This window comes from Coloeus monedula (assembly GCF_965178545.1).
Source record: "Coloeus monedula genome assembly, chromosome: 3".
NCBI lineage: Eukaryota > Metazoa > Chordata > Aves > Passeriformes > Corvidae > Coloeus > Coloeus monedula.
Genome location: NC_138783.1, coordinates 909,904 through 915,910, shown reverse-complemented (window position 1 = coordinate 915,910; position 6,007 = coordinate 909,904). Strand labels below are relative to the sequence as shown.

Here is a 6,007-nt window from a genome sequence, read left to right as displayed (position 1 = left end):
GTTAGGGATGAGCAGTGGGGGATGTCCGTGGAGGACTTGTGGGAAATGACATCCCGGTGACCCTGTGGGATGGACTTTGTGCACGCTCCTCTCCCATGTCCTCCTCTTTTTCCCTCTCTCCTGTCTGTTTCAGTTTTTAGACATCCTGGAGCTTTTTGAGAGGCTCAGCTGAGCGTTGTGATGGGTCACAAAGCTCTCCAGGGCTTTGACCTAGGCTCCAGTCCTCACTTTGATGCCAGCAGGGCAGAGTCTGTTCCCCTTTCCAGCCTGTGGTCCCTGCTGGGAGAGATGGGATCTTGGGAAGCAGATGCTGCTCCCTGGGTGGTTTTTTTTCTCTGTAGTGAGTTTTGAAGTTGCCAACCACTGGCCATGGCACTGCTCAGACTGATGGAGGGGAGTGTGGGTGAGGAGATGCCCCTTCCGTGGGGTGCCCCCCCTTCATCCAGTTCCTGGCAAGAGATGGGGTGGGGCCTGGAGGAGGCTGTCACATCCCCTGGCTCTACAGCCAGGGACTAACCTGGTCCCTGGAGCAGCCGCAGGGGAGGAGGACAAGGGGGAGGAGAGGCAGGCGGAGTATCTTGAACAAACAGGTCAAAAGCTTTCAAGACCCCAAATTTAGCACGACAGGAGCGTGTGGTACCGTGGTCGTGATGTACATCCACACCCTGGGTGCAACCCCCACGGCCACGGAAACAACTCCCCAAAGGCTGCAAACAGCGCCTGGGCACCCACAGCACGGCGGGGAGGGGATGCAATTCCCTGGGGAAGGGGGTGCAGTGCCCCAGCTCCAGCGTCCCCGGCGGCTGTGAGCCCCCGTTTAGCCCCGTTCCCAGCGAGGGCGGGGCCGCTGTGTCGCCGCTGGAACTACGGTGACAGTCCAGCGGGACAATCCCTGTCACCTCGGGCCGTGGCACTGAGCCAGACTCTCTGCGGATCCCCGGGGACATCCCGTGCGCCTCAAGGGACCCGCGACGGGCACGGATGGCCCTGGGGTGACTGGGCCCTCACAGCCGGTCCCTGTACTCCCCCAGGAGCCACGGGGCTCCCAGCTGCGGGGAGCAGTCCCCAGGCACTCCCCGTCCCTGGGGAAAGACGCGATGCTCCCTCGTGGTCCCTGAGCTGAGCTCTGCCGCGCCCCCGGGCTCGAGCACCCCCTTTTGTTGCAGGCAGGGTGACACCCTGGTGGCCACCCCCAAAACCCCCCGGCCATGGGGCTGACCAGTCCCCTGCACCCCCTCGCAGAGGGGCCGGTAGCCGGGAACCTGCGCCAGGACCAGAAGCCGGTTCCATACAGCCAGGGAATATAATAAAATTAAAGCTCATTAAGCACTTAGAAAAGGGTTTGCATTGAGGGGGAGTGGGCGGGGGGGCCGGGGGGGCCGTGCATCTCAATACTGGGCTATTTAGAAGGGAGAATTTAATAACAGGGGGGTTGGTTTTTATGGCAATAGATTTATTCCACCTGGGCTAAGAAATACATTCCACATCTGCCGAGCCGTGTAACCAGACTCTAATTAAAATCGTGTGCCAAGCGAGGGCCTGGCTGTAAAACACAAAGCTGGCTTTTAGAGCGGCTGGGAAGCGCGGCCAGGCGGCCCTGGGGCGGTGGTGGCCGGCAGGACGGGCACGGGCGGGCGGCAGGGCTGTGCCATCGCTCACCGTCCCCACGCCGGGGTACGAGGGGTGGTGAAGGGCGGATTCCGTGTGTCTGCAGGGACCTTGGGACACGGTGACACCCACGGGCATGTTGTGACTGTGGGGACAGGGTGATGTCCCTGGGTGTGCTGTGACCCCGAGGAAGGATGAGGTGGTGGCTCTGCATAGTGATGGTGACACTCACTCGTGGCATGGACCACAGGATGGCTGAGGTCCACGCAGAGGCAGTGCCATGGGGATTGGTGACATCCACGTGTATAGGGACAGAGTGACATCCCCGTGTGTCTGCAGTGACAACAGCGAGAGGGTGACATCCACCTTTCCATAGTGGTCATGAAGAAAGGGTGACATCGATGCACTTCATGGGGATGGGGTGACATCCACACACCTGTAACAACCAGGGGATAGGGTGGCACCCCTGCTCTGTGACACGGGACAGGGAGATGTCCACAGTGACGCCCACACACCACGGAGTGACCGTGGGACAAGCAGTGCCCACGCACAGGCAGTGCCAGGGCCAGGGTGACACCGGTGACAGCCGTGTCCCCGCGGCAGCCGCAGCGGCGGGCAGGAACGGGGCTGAAAGGGCCCCTGTGGGCCCCGCCGCAGGACACCCGCACTGGGGTTTTACAGCCCCACGGGTCGGGCCGAAAACGTCCCGAACAAACAGCGGCTGTGTCTCAGTTTAACAGCCCGGCCCTCAGACAGCGGCAGCAGCGCCAGCTCTGATGGAGAAACTAATGAAACCTTCGAAATAGTTTGTACGGGAGTAGTGAAGTGAGAAAAAAACCCCAGAGCACTTGTTGCCAAGCAAAATACACTTACCTAGTAAAGCATGAGTAATAAGTGGCATTTTTTACAGCGTGAAGATATAACTTTTCATGAAAATACCAAATAAGGCTCCGTGCGAAAAGTGGCAGGCCTTTCTAGTTGCTTTTTTTCTTTCCTTGTCTTTCTTCCCTTTCTTTTCGCTCTCAAGGCACACGTGTGCTCTCCCCAGTGCCCCTTTTGCAGGAGCCTGTTTACGGGGCCGCCTTCCCGCCATCCCCGGCGCGGCCCGGCTTGGGTTCCGTCTCCCTGAAATGAAATGAGCAGGGAATGGAAAAACAGGAGCCGCTGTTCTGCGAGACTTTCTATTTTTAAAAGGTTAAAAATATCTATTTTCAGACACCAGCCCAGGAAGCGCTGGGGTGAAGCGACGCGGCGGGACGGGAGGAGTAAACAACGCTGGGACGTGCCGGGCGGCTCGGGAGCTGCGGCTCTGGGGATGCTCCTGGGGGCAGGGACAGCAAGGGACACCACGAGCCGGGGATGTGGCCACAAGGAGATGAGGGATTGCAGGGCTCGGTGCCAGGGGATGCTCAGTCCCAAGAGAGGATGCTCAGCATCAAGGTGGGATGATTAGCCCAAGGCAAGGAGGTCCACACCCAGGGGGATGCCTGGCCCCAAGGTCAGATGCTCAGCTCCTGAGGGGGATGCTCAGCACTCAGGCAGGATGGCTTATCATCCCCAGCATCACGGCCCTGGTGCCCTCATGAGTGTATGGGATGGGATGCTTGGCTACTGCACATGGATCCCACCGCAGGAGTGGGATGGAGTACCCACTCTGAGGGGAAGGATGTGGAAAAGCCATCTCCAAAATCTCACGGATGCTTTTTCACCTTCAGTTTTGCAGCTTCGCTCCCTTCTCCTCCCTGCCCAGGCCGAGGTCCCGGTAATGCTCCCCGGGCTGGCAGTGGCTGTGCCTTCATGCTCATCCCTTGGCTCCACCTGGGAGCTGGGAAGGGGCTGGAGCCCCAGGAGCGGCTGAGGGAGCTGGGAAAGGGGCTCAGCCTGGAGCAAAGGAGGCTCAGGGGGGACCTTGTGGCTCTGCACAACTCCCTGACAGGAGGGGGCAGCCGGGGAGGGGGGGGGGGGTCGGGCTCTGCTCCCAGGGAACAGGGACAGGACAAGGCCTCAGGCTGGGCCAGGGGAGGCTCAGGTTGGGCAGCAGCAGGAATTTCCCCATGGAAAGGGTGACTGGATATTGTCAGGGGCTGCCCAGGGAGGTTTGGAGTCCACATCCCTGGAGGTGTCCAAGGAAGGCCTGGAGGTGGCACTCAGTGCTCTGGGCTGGGGACAAGGTGGGGATGGGGCCCAGCGTGGACTCGAAGGCCTTGGAGGCCTTTCCCCCCGTACCGGACTCCGTGGTTCCGCGGTGCCCGGCGCTGAGGCAGGGCCCCGGCGGGCCCCGCTGTCCCTCGGAATGGCCGAGCCGCGTTCCGCTTCCTTATAAGGCCCTGCTGTTCTCCGCTCCGGTGTCTGCGGCAGAGCTGGCACCGCCTGTTGGGAGAGCAAAACAATTCCCAGCAGGCTGCCGGGACACCCTCCTGCCCAGCCCAGCTCTCCTCCGTCAGCACCGGCAGCGCTTGCCCGGGTCCCTCGTTGCTGTCTCCCAACTGCCCGATGCCCGAGCGGGAAGAGCGGGAGGGCTTTTTCCGAGCAGGCCCTGCCCCGAGGGAAGGAGGGTCATAAATCAGCTCCGCTGTCTCCCGAACAAGAGATGGGGCTTTTGCATACCTCGGAGCAGCACTTCCAGCCCCTCCCCAGGGCCTGCTGGTTCAGAAGCACCTTGTCCAACCAGAGCCCCGTGCAGCAACAGTTTTAGCCCGGAGCGTCTGACAGTGCAACTCCTCAGTGCACCTGGAAAACAAGGATGAAGACTCCTCTGCCTGAAATGAGGCTGTCAGGGAGGAGAGAAATACCATGAACTGCACTTCATTAAATAACCAGTATCTTCTCCCACTGCCTCTTCTGAGGCTCTTGCAAGGGTGTAAATGTGGTGGGAAGGGAGATACAGGGGGAGGAGGAAAGGAGATCCCCCCGGGATTTGGATCTCCAGCTAAAAATGACACATGAACAGGTACAAAGACTTCTGCATCTCCAGGAGCAGGCTTTGGACCCTGAGCCCCACCAGTGTGTCCCGAGGTGGGAGATGTGCTCCACATTCCAAGAGCTACAGCCTGGCTCCCAGACATTTTGCCACCCTCCAGCCTCTGGGTGCCAAACGAGCGACCCCCACCCACAAGGGAGCCTTCTCCCTCTATCCAGCCCCAATTCCTTGCTCCCAGGCATCGCCTGGGGACACTCCAGCCTCGGCCAAGGGGCATCCAGGGATCTGAAGCCCCCCTGGGGCTGGCAGCCCATGGAGTGCGGGAGTGGGGAGTATGAGATCATGATTTTTGGAAGCCTGAAGTTCTCCCGGGTCCTGCTCCTGCAGACATTAAGTCATTTTCCTGAGGAAGTGCCGTATGACGTCGATCTGGTTACAGGAGTCGGGGTGGAGCCGGGAGCTCCAGCGAGACCACGGCAGAGGTGAGGAGCACGAGTACCAGGACACCCCGTCCTGTCCCTCTGCCACAGGAATGACACTCCAGGGGTCCAAATTCAATACAAATCCTGGTATTTTGAGGTTTCAGATGCCCTAAAACACTCAGTTGAAAGCTTCCAGCACTAGTTTTGATGGAAGAAATCTTTACCCACTTCACCAGGGAAATGTCTTTGACTTCCATGCAGTCAAATATCACAACAACCCTTGGAAACTGGGATTTGACACATTATTTAATGAATAAGGGCAAACGAAAAAAAAAAATCTGTGTTTGATGGGATTTGTTACTTATCGTTACCTTTAAAAATACCCCCTCAACTCTACCAAGAACAACAGAACCACTACAGCAGGGTGGGTTTTTCTCTCAACAGTTAAATTTTCTTCATTTAACCAGAACAAGGTTGTTCATTCTCTTCCCAGGCCACAGCACAGGCACACATCCAGTGATGCTGCTGGTGTGCAGCAGCTCCTCTCAGCCATCCACTGGTGACACCAGCCCCTGTGTGGGAGCACTCCCCAGCCCAAGCCGCAGAAGCGCTCGGCATCAGCCCCTCTGGAAAATCTTTTACATCTCTCTATCAGCCTCAGCACCAGCCGAGCAGGAGGCCCAGACCAAGAGCTCCTTTCTGGTTAACAGGACTGCTGTGCTTTATTCCTCTCCCCTAACAGGTTCCCCAGGACCTTGTACTGTGACACACTTCCTTCAGCAGGCAGATGACGATATGTCCAAGGAGAACCTCTTCTCTTGTCTGGTTTACACCTGTAAAAAAACCCTTCAGGCAACCCCAAACCTACCAACCCTGCAATGCAGCACACGACTGTTCCCCTGGTACCTGCCTGGTGCTATCAGCAGTGCCCTCTCATCACCCTTCCCTCTGACTCATTGGCCTCCAAGGTCAAAGATCCAGTGCTTTCCCAAGAACAGCAAAGCCTTCCCCCAATTCCTCTGGAGTCAATTGGGTGGGAAGCCTCAAGGATGTTTTT

The 6,007-nt window shown here is 58.5% G+C and overlaps 1 long non-coding RNA gene across 1 annotated transcript; it reads right to left on the bottom strand.

Annotated features, from left to right (window-relative positions):
• Positions 1-1,442: 1,442 nt before the first annotated feature.
• LOC309571676 lies at positions 1,443-4,723 on the bottom strand. Its single transcript, XR_014226317.1, has 4 exons — positions 4,216-4,723; positions 3,835-3,978; positions 2,482-2,733; positions 1,443-2,044 (listed from the first exon to the last, which is right to left on the bottom strand). It is a non-coding gene; the product is annotated as an uncharacterized lncRNA (long non-coding RNA).
• Between the last annotated feature and the right edge of the window lie 1,284 nt (positions 4,724-6,007).